This window comes from Miscanthus floridulus, chromosome 12, assembly GCF_019320115.1.
Source record: "Miscanthus floridulus cultivar M001 chromosome 12, ASM1932011v1, whole genome shotgun sequence".
In the NCBI taxonomy this organism is placed as follows: Eukaryota; Viridiplantae; Streptophyta; class Magnoliopsida; order Poales; family Poaceae; genus Miscanthus; species Miscanthus floridulus.
This window is the reverse complement of record NC_089591.1, coordinates 59,169,229-59,179,484: the sequence shown is the minus strand read 5'-3', so window position 1 is coordinate 59,179,484 and position 10,256 is coordinate 59,169,229. Positions and strand designations below refer to the sequence as shown.

Genomic DNA, 10,256 nt, shown 5'->3' with positions numbered 1-10,256 from the left:
TTGCAAGCCACCTACCATAATTCTAGTTTATATAGTTTCTATCCACACAATAGCTATGTCACTACACTAAGCTAGTGTGCTCTCAAAGGCTAACTAAAGAGTCACACTAACCAAACTAACAAGCTCTCACAACTAGCTACACTAAAGAGCTTGACAACTAGTTTGCGGTAATGTAAAGAAAATGAGCAAGATGGTTATACCACCGAGTCGAGGAGTGAACCAATCAATCACAAGAATCAATATCAATGAAGACCAATCATCTCGAAATTAAATGATGACACAATGATTTTTTACCGAGGTTCACTTGCTTGCCGGCAAGCTAGTCCTCGTTGTGGCAATTCACTCACTTGGAGGTTCACGCGCTAATTGGCATTCACACGCCAAACCCTCAATAGGGTGCCGCACAACCAACACAAGATGAGGATCACACAAGCCATGAGCAATCCACTAGAGTACCTTTTGGCTCTCCAATGGGGAAAGGTCAAGAACCCCTCACAATCACCACGATCGGAGCCAGATACAATCACCAACCTCCGCTCGACGATCCTCACTGCTCCAAGCCGTCTAGGTGACAGGCAACCACCAAGAGTAACAAGCGAATCCCGCAAGCGAAACATGAACACCAAGTGCCTCTAGATACAAACACTAAAGCAATGCACTTGGATTCTCTCTCAATCTCACAAAGATGATGAATCAATGATGGAGATGAGTGGGAGTGCTATGGCTAAGCTCATAAGGTTTCTATGTCAATGCAAATGGCCAAGAGAGTGAGCTTGAGCCTGACCATGGGGCTTAAATAGAACCCCCCATGAAATAGAGCCATTATACTCCTTCATTGGGCACAATATGGGGTGATCGGACGCTCTGGTCATATTGACCGGACGTAGGACCCCAGCGTCCAGTCGTGCGATGTACTCCACGTGTCCCCTCTCTTCAAATACTGAGCGCCCTGATCCCAACAGATCAAGTGATGACCGGACGCAGCAGCTCAAAGTGACCGAACGCTGAGCCCTAACGTCCGGTCGTTTCTAGTAAGCATCCAGAGATGACTTTTCACGACCGGACGCGTCCGGTCATGCTTCGACCGGACACACCCAGCGTCCGGTCACACGGCATCTCCCCTGTGCGCTGCCACGTCAGTCAGACCGGACACAACCCTCCAGTGTCCGGTCACTAAGTGACCCAGCGTCCGATCAGAGACCGACGCCAGCGTCTTCGCTGCTTCTACTGACCGGACGCGCTGGTCCTACCGAGACCAGCGTCCGGTCACTTATAGTGACCTCTGTCTTTTCTGTCTAGGGCGCCGGTGACACCCTCGAACTGTTCGCACTCTACGGGTGGACACTCCGTCGGTGAAGTTCCTAACCCTTGCTCAAATGTGCCAACCACTAAGTGTATCACCTTGTGCACATGTGTTAGCATATTTTCACAAACATTTTCAAGGGTGTTAGCACTCCACTAGATCCTAAATGCATATGCAATGAGTTAGAGCATCTAGTGGCACTTTGATAACCGCATTTCGATACGAGTTTCACCCCTCTTAATAGTATGGCTATCGATCCTAAATGTGACTACACTCACTAAGTGTCTCGATCACCAAAACAAAATGGCTCCTACAATTTATACATTTGCCTTGAGCCTTTTGTTTTTCTCTTTCTTCTTTTCAAGTCCAAGCACTTGATCATCACCATGGCATCACCATCATCATGTCATGATCTTCATTTGCTTCTCCACTTGGAATGTGCTACCTATCTCATGATCACTTGATAAACAAGGTTAGCACTTAGGGTTTCATCAATTCACCAAAACCAAACTAGAGCTTTCAAATTCCCACACCCCGATGCTTGGGTTGCCTAGCAGTAGTGGGTTACTAGGGTTGTTGACGCCCGTCGCACAGGTGAGATTGAAGCCTAGCAGGGAGCACTCAGCCCCTATCCCGAACGGATACGCGATGGAGATGCCATCACATCAGTCAGGGCAACTGCTTCGCCTCATCTTCACCGAGACAGCTGTTGGACACGGCGCAGTGAGTAGTCCTAGCACAAGCGTTGTCATGGCTACGCTCATCTTTGGAAAATGCATATATGAGGATATATGCTGGGACGTAGTGGGTGTTTGGATGTAGAGACTAAAGTTTAAGATGTGTCTTATCGGATGTCACATAGGGGTGTCGCATGGGATTTTCGGATACTAATAAAAAAATAAATTACATCCGTCATTAATCCACGAGATGAATTTATTAAGCCTAATTAATCTGTCATTAGCATATGTTTATTGTAGCGCCGCATTGTCAAATTATGGACTAATTAGACTTAAAAATCTGTCTCATAAATTAATCTCAATCTGTGTATTTAATTTCATAATTAGTCTATATTTAATACTCTATGCATGTGTCCAACCATCTAATAGAATAGCGATTAAAGTTTAGGGAGTTTATATTGACGAGCGTGTGAGACCAGTCATGTCAGTTTTGGGACTTGAACTCTGCTCTGGATGGCAATGTCATGTCATGGAGAGCCTCTGGCCCAGAGAAATTTTCTGTGATCTCTGCCGTGGAATTCGGGTTCCGCCTCCAAGTTTGACGTGCTTCAATCTCTTCGTTAGTTAAAGCAGGTCAAAAAGTGAAGCTCCCCCTCGGATGGTGGCAACCAGGCAACGTGTTGGACAAGAGCTATCAGCTATTTGTGCGATCATGCCCCCCACATCCACAGCTCAGAAGCGACCAAACGAAACTACGAAAGCGTGTTAGGACCACAATCCAGCAGCATTTGTTTTCCCCTCCAATTCCCACGGGGAACGATTGATCCAAAGAAACCAAGTCTGGATTTCCAAAGAGGCTCACGTGTTTGCTCCATTTTTGCCCTACAAACAAAATTGACGCCTCAGGGCTGCAGAAATGATAAAACATCAAAATACTCTCAAGAGCACAATGATGGCTTCAACCTTAGCGTGGTATCTGGTATGCGCAAGGACGACCCTAAAATGAATGTGAGGAGTATGTAACTATATATGTATCAAGATTTGAGGGCTCTGTATTTTTGAGGCCCTGTTTCATCAACTATGTTGCCCCTACTGGTCGACAGCCCTGACGTCAGCCATCCATCCTCGGTCACATGGGAATGGGAGAGCTATTTGGACACAAGGTCACACCGCTCCCTCGAGGACTGCTGGACTGCTGTGTTCTAGGAGCTCAGTTGCTCAAGGTGTCGTGGGCAACGCATATCAAAGTTTTGGTGATCATTTCAAGATACACTGTTGTGTTTGTGGCAACCGTAGTATAGTATTCTCCTTGAGGACCTTGGCACAACATGTCTAGGATCTATAGGTAAGCTTCCCAGTTTAGGTGATCAAATTACTAATCCTAAAGAAGATACATGTTCGTCTATATGAAGTTCGGAGTACAGAATTTTAAGAGCACAACAAGCTGTACATACAACAGCCAGACACAATCACTGCCAAGAGGCTTTCGAAAGAAAGAAAAACAAACTACCGCGGCACACGTGCGGACGACAGAAATTCCTGCTCAAGGCTGTACTGCCGTGAACCATTCAGACCTGCAGGCACCGGAACAGCACCACCAAGCCCACTAAGCCGCTCACCATCACAACGAGGCGGGGCGACGGACTGACGACCCCTCAACATTTGGAGCCTCATCTCCACATCTTTCATGGTAGGCCTATCCCCTCGTGTCAGACTGAGGCACTCCTCTGCCAGACGAACCATACTCCCAATTGCTTCCTCACTTTCAACACTTAGAATCTGCTTGTCAACAACCTCCTCAAGGGGCCTCTCACCTATGACCCATAAGAAATAGTTCGACAGGTTCTGCTTCTCGCCATTCTCATTCTCGAAGATTGGCTTCTTCCTTGTCAGCAGCTCGAGAAGTATCACTCCAAAGCTGTAAACATCACTCTTCTCGTTGAGTTGCCCGGTGTGGTAGTATTCTGGGTCCAAGTATCCAAACTGTGCCCTGCACCGGCAGTTACTAGATGTGTCTGATCAATTGGGATCGACCTCGACGCGCCAAAATCTGAAACCTTAGCTATGTAACTGTCATTAAGAAGTACGTTCATGCTCTTGACATCTCTGTGAAGAATTGACACCGAAGCTGCTGAGTGCAAATAAGTGAGAGCACCGCCGATCTCGACGGCAATCCTTAGACGCTCCTCCCAAGGTAATGGCAACAGGATACCATTCTGCTCATGGTGCAAGAGGTCATATAATGTGCCGTTGGAGATGAACTCGTAGACAAGCAATGGGACCTCGGCCTCAAGGCAGCAGCCGTGAAGCTTCACCACGTTCCGGTGGTTGATCCGTGAGAGGATGGATACCTCGTTGATGAACTGCTCAATCTCTGAGCTTGCCTCGACCTTTGACCTCTTGATAGCCACGACACGTTGGTCAGACAGGATGCCCTTGTACACAGTGCCATGGCCACCACGACCGACCACACGGGTGGGATCAAAATTGTTGGTTGCCTTCTCTAGCTCTTCTAAGGGAGAATATCTTTGTGCCATCACATGCGTTTTCTTGGTCTGTAGAGATTAGTTGTTCTAGGAGAATACCTTTGTTTTTGCGGAAATACCTCTTTCTAAGCTGTTTCTGAACGCTCCTCTTCCATCTCCGTGTAAGAAGTGCAAAGACTGTGCCAAGGAATAGAATGCCACCGCCACTGCTTAGTCCAATGGTCACACCTGCATTGGGTGTACACTTGAGACACAGAGGCCGTAATTTTTTTTAGAAAGGCGGCATGTAATCCAACTGGGCAATTCTATGATCTGGGACACGATCATATAATCACCAGGACGGATATTTAAAAATTGTGTAAGTAGCTTACCTAATATTACAAGTTTGCTTTGCTCTTTGATGCTTGCCAGTGCTAATACTTGTGCATCCGTATCTAAGGTAAGGATTTCCTCCAAATCCATGAGAGCACTTGCACTGATAACCAACGTGTTTGAGTGATAGTATTTCGTCTGTGACATCCAAGCAATCACTATTAGAGAAGCATCTATAATCCTCAGACGCCATTGCATCCTTACAGGTCTTGTTGTCGACGGCCCACCTCAACACGCCGTGTTGACCAGAGAAAGCGTACAAAGGGGCTCCCAGGTAGGCCAAGGAACTGCCTGTATCTGATGAGTTGAGAATACGCAGGATACCTTCGTCGATGGATATGTCAGTGACCACCGAACCATCGGGCATTTGAAGGATAGGAGAAGGCCTTGGGTTACATGTCAGATACAGTGGAAGCTTTGCAAAGCAACCTAATTCTGTTCCAAAGGGAAATGCAATGCTAATGTTGCCGCACAATGTTGGGCAATTCTCTTTCGGCTGCATAGAGTCGTAATCTGTTGCAAGGGGGAAAAAGTCTCATTCCAAATGTTTTAGTAAAAGGAAAATACCAACATTAAATTAAATGGCATTTGACCAACGGTAAAAATCATTTGTACCATCAGTTATTAAGCACCAGCAGTCACATATGAACTACAGAGGCACGAAACATGCATTATGCAACATGACGACATGATAATATAAGCAGTTTTGTGATAATCTGTAGTATTCATATCAAAATATATGCACTCGTATGGATATGGGCGAACTCAATTTAAGCTGGATGTCACTCGAAATTATAGAACAAACTAAATAATTGGTCAACTCTTAGTAGTATTTATATCATGTACTGATAATATTAAAAATGTTTATGTTTGTTCATGTTGAAGCAAGCAAAAAGTGTCTGTTTGCATGTTTGGGTGAGATATTTTGAAATTTATTACATGTCCATGCAAATTTGGGTTAACATTTTTTTAAAAAAAAATAGTCCACAATGAGATCTACTCCCTCCGTCCCATAAGGAATGTCATTCTTACTTCTCAAAGAATGTCATTCTTACTTCTCGAGAAGTCAAACCATCTCAACTTTGACTAAACATATATAAAACAATAAATATTTATGGTGTATAATTAGTACTGAATATAATTTTCTATAAACTTATTTGGACATATAGATGTTGCTAATATTTTTTACAAATTCAGTCAAATTTAAAAAAGTTTGACCGGCACGAATCCCATAACGTCATTCTTTTTTGAGACGGAGGGAGTATAATTTTGCCGTTGACAATTTTTTAGCTTAAGCCATTTAGATACCTAGGGAACCCCCTTCAAGTTCTCTACAAGGTTTATTTGGTATTGTTATGCCCAATAATAACTCATCTATTAATAATTTATTTTTTGTGCTAAATATTTACTGCTACTATATTAGCTAGTATTAAAAAATATCTTGTTATGATTATAGTTCAGTGTTCCCTTCATTTCAAACTACAAGTTATGTTGTTTTTGTTCTAAGTTAGAAAAAATGGCGTTGACCAAGTTATAGAAAAATGAACGGACATTTAAAAAACCAAATTCTAAATCCATCATGAAATGTCTTGAATTTGGTTAATATATTTTTTATATGAACTTGATTTAAGTTAGAGAATTTTGACAGAGACCAAAATTAAAACAACTCACATTTTGGTACAGGGTATATATCAAGTAGATAAAATAACAATGAACTAATTATTGGTCAAAGTCTTTCTTGTGCTAATGAAACAAGAAACGTCTAAAGTTTCGGCTACAAAAGTTAAAAAGGAAAATAACAAGGACTGATAGGTGACTAGTGAGAGGATATACGAACCTTCATGAAAATCATGAGAGGGAGCAGGAGCAGGTGTTGGTGCTGGTGGGTCCGACTCCGGCAAAAAGCAGCCGTTGACGACGTACGGATTGCCATAGAATCCTTGCGAACAGTTGCAAAAATATCCACCAATCGGTGCTTCCTGACAATTGCTGTGGTTACTAACGCACGCATAGCTGGCTTTGTCCTCCTTGGCGCGCTTACAGTTGAGCTGATTGGGAATAGCCCAACTCATGAGTGCGGTTGGATAGTCATAGTCATGGAGGTCCAATGGCAGGAACAGTTGATCGGTGATGAACACACTCACTTGCTCTAGCCCCTGCGCGGCTTGAGCTTTACTGGTGCGCGAGATGTTGAGAGTAAACGATCTTAGTGTCACCGTAATAGCGATGCTACAGTATCCCATGCCGACTTGAGATCCTCCTATACAGGCAACGTAGCAGTTGCCAAGTTCAACAGCGGAGTCCCCGATGAACAACGTCGCCTTAACAGAGCAGCCAACAACGAAGAGGGCCATGTTAGAGGAGCCAGAGATGGCGAAGGGTCTGCCTGGAGCCTCCCAGTGCACGGAGTAGTTCTGGGCAGGAGTTAGCTTCACAAAGTAGCTGATGTTTGTGTGGAAGACAAGAGACGGATACTGGACCCACGGCCCCCAGTGTAAGTCCCACACCTGGATGCTTGGGTTGCCTAGCAGTAGGTTACTAGTGTTGTTGGCGCCCTTCGCACATGTGAGATTGAAGCCCGGCAGGGAGCACTCTGCCCCTATCCCGAAGGGATACGCGATGGGGATGACATCACATCCGTCAGGGCAGATGCTTCGCCTCGTCTTCACCGAGACAGCTGTTGGACACGGTGCAGCGAGTAGTCCGAGCACAAGCGTTGCCATGGCTATGCTCATCTTTGGAGAATTCATATCTGTTCTATATAACCGAGAGGATATATGCTTCGACTTATTTACTTCGTAGCAGTATGGCACAACTTAGCCTTATATAGAGAGAGACTTGTATTGACCAGGGAGACCAGTCGTGTCATTTTCGGCCTTTAACTCTGGATGACAATGGCAATGTCATGTTCCTAATACCCTCTCTAGTAGTTCGGGCAGAGGAATTTTCTGTAATCTGCCGTGGAAGACGGGCTGATGCGGAGTCTTTGCTCCTTGTCTCCTCCGTGGAATTCAAGGTTCCACCGACAAGTTTGACGAGCTTGACATAATATTTTATTGCCTCCTCCGTGGAATTCAATGCTCTTAGTTTACCTATGACCAACTTTTTTTTTCTTTCATAATATTTTATTGGTCTGTGATTCAGCTAACTGTAAATTTATAGTTCACCTCTCTTTTCTCTTATTTCTTCTCCATCTCAATATTCAGCCTACTAAAAATCTCTTATTATATTTGTTCTAACCTACTTCATATGTCTCAAATTATAAGATGTTTTGATTTTTTTAGATATATTTATTTTATTATGTATTTAGACCTAGTATATATCTAAGTGTATAGTAAAGACAATATATTAAAAAAGCCAAAACCTATTATAATTTGGAATGCAGGGAGCAAGAAGCAAGAACTAGACTAGGAGTACCCCTACGAGGACGTGTTTTACCCTTGGGTAAAAGGCTCAGTGGCTCACGGTTGGAATAGTCCTAGGCTAGCTTAACGAAAATTGATTCTATTTTTCTATTTTAGCGCACACTTTATATTTAGACAACTCGACAATTTTTGCTTCTCATTGAGCTCTTAGAGTTGCAATTTCATTCCAGTTGGTTTATGAAGATTCCTACAGTGGTCACTTATGTGTGAGATTAAAAATGTTGCATGATAATATTACTCTGAATATATTCTTCAATTTGAAAATGCGCTAATAGGTTTGTGGTAGTTGCATGTCCATTTCTTTTTCTTCAAACATTCAGTTTTATTCTCACTTCGATAGGTAAAATATTCTCTTTTCTCCCTCCAAACAATATGTTCTTCTCTGTTCCAAATCAAGTTAACAAACACATGAAACATCTATGGTTTTTTTTTCAGACTAATAAATTTATATAATAATATTCTCATCCTTTATTCTATGTGGTTCACTCAGGTTTCAATTCACTGCTTTATCCCATTCTTAAGTCCGATTGGTGATTGCTATAAATACCATCATTTATCAATCTACCATTGTGATCTAAATGTTTTGGATAAGCTAGGATACAAAAAAGGCTCCTTTGCCATATCCTCCTCCCTCGGCATTGGAATTTTATGGTAGATATCCCCGGACTATAGTGTCAACATAAGCCGCTATCACTAGTAAAAAAAGAGCTTCTATTCCCGGCTGCCAACCCCCTTTATTCCCGGTTACGCAGCCGGGAATAGGAGTTCGAGAATAAAGGGTTAGTAGCCGGGAATAGAAGTGGACCTTTAGTCCCGGTTGGTGATACCAACCGAGACTAAAAAGGTAGCCACGTCAGCGCCTGGACTGGCCCCTTTATTCCCGGTTGGTATTACCAACCGGGACTAAAGGGTCTTTTTTTCTTTTCCTGCTTATTTCAATTGATGATTCTTTTTTGTTTTAATTTGGTTTTCGAATACGCATTAAAGTTTTCATCGTCACATGTAAAGTTTTCGCTCGATCAATGCACGCAAGCAACACAAGTAAAAGTAAACTAAAGTCGTCTCTTCCTTCTCCATAAGCATGTTGAGAATGACTAAGGTCGCTGAATTCATGAACCAGTGGATCACGATCAGGACACAAATGTCTGATGAGCTCCATTTCTTGTTCGCTCAAAGCTGCAACTGGGCGGTCATCATCCGAATCAACGGCCCTTGCTGTGCCATAAGGCTCCTCATCATCCGCAATATCAACATCTACACTGTTAGAGGCCATAAACCCTGGGTCCACGTTGGTTGATGGAGGAACAGGAGCACAACCATCATTATCAGGATTGTCTCCTGCATTTAAAGCACAAATATGGATACCACTGAGATAAAGGAATGGAATGAACAAAGAATAAGGAGAGCCAAAGTGTTACTAAATCGCTTACTAGGATGATTCTGGGTCAAAGGGAACTCCTGAGGGGGCACCTACAATATCATCAGTCCCACATTCTGCACGGACACCAGGACATACACCAACCTCATTGGGGGCGGATTGAGCATCGGGCACCACAACCGCATCTTCCACATCCACCTCACGGTTGGGTAACAGAGGCTCATAGGGTGCCGGATTCTCTGGTGCTGGCGACAATCCATGAAGGGGTGAATGAACATTAGGGGGTGAATACCCATGAGGGGTGGGATCATTGGATAACTTCCACACAACCAAATCCAAACATTGAAACTCATTCTTCATGACAGTTTTGACATATTTGTCCCATTGTGCCTCTGATGCAATTGGGATCAACCGCCTCAAAAATGTCCCTGACCTGCCATGGTGAAGTACCCCCTCACTAAGATGGCATCTTCATTTGAATTGCATTTAAGCTCATCACGAGCTCTACTAAACAACTCACAAAACAATGGCCGATCATCGAATATCACTGGCACCCTTTGCATTCCAACAAAACTGACATTACCAAACTCATCTTCCTCCACACTTCCTCCATGA

The 10,256-nt window shown here is 43.6% G+C and overlaps 1 pseudogene; it reads right to left on the bottom strand.

Moving 5' to 3' along the window:
• Window positions 1-3,486: 3,486 nt before the first annotated feature.
• Window positions 3,487-7,561, bottom strand: LOC136495960 (wall-associated receptor kinase 5-like; annotated as a pseudogene).
• Window positions 7,562-10,256: the final 2,695 nt, after the last annotated feature.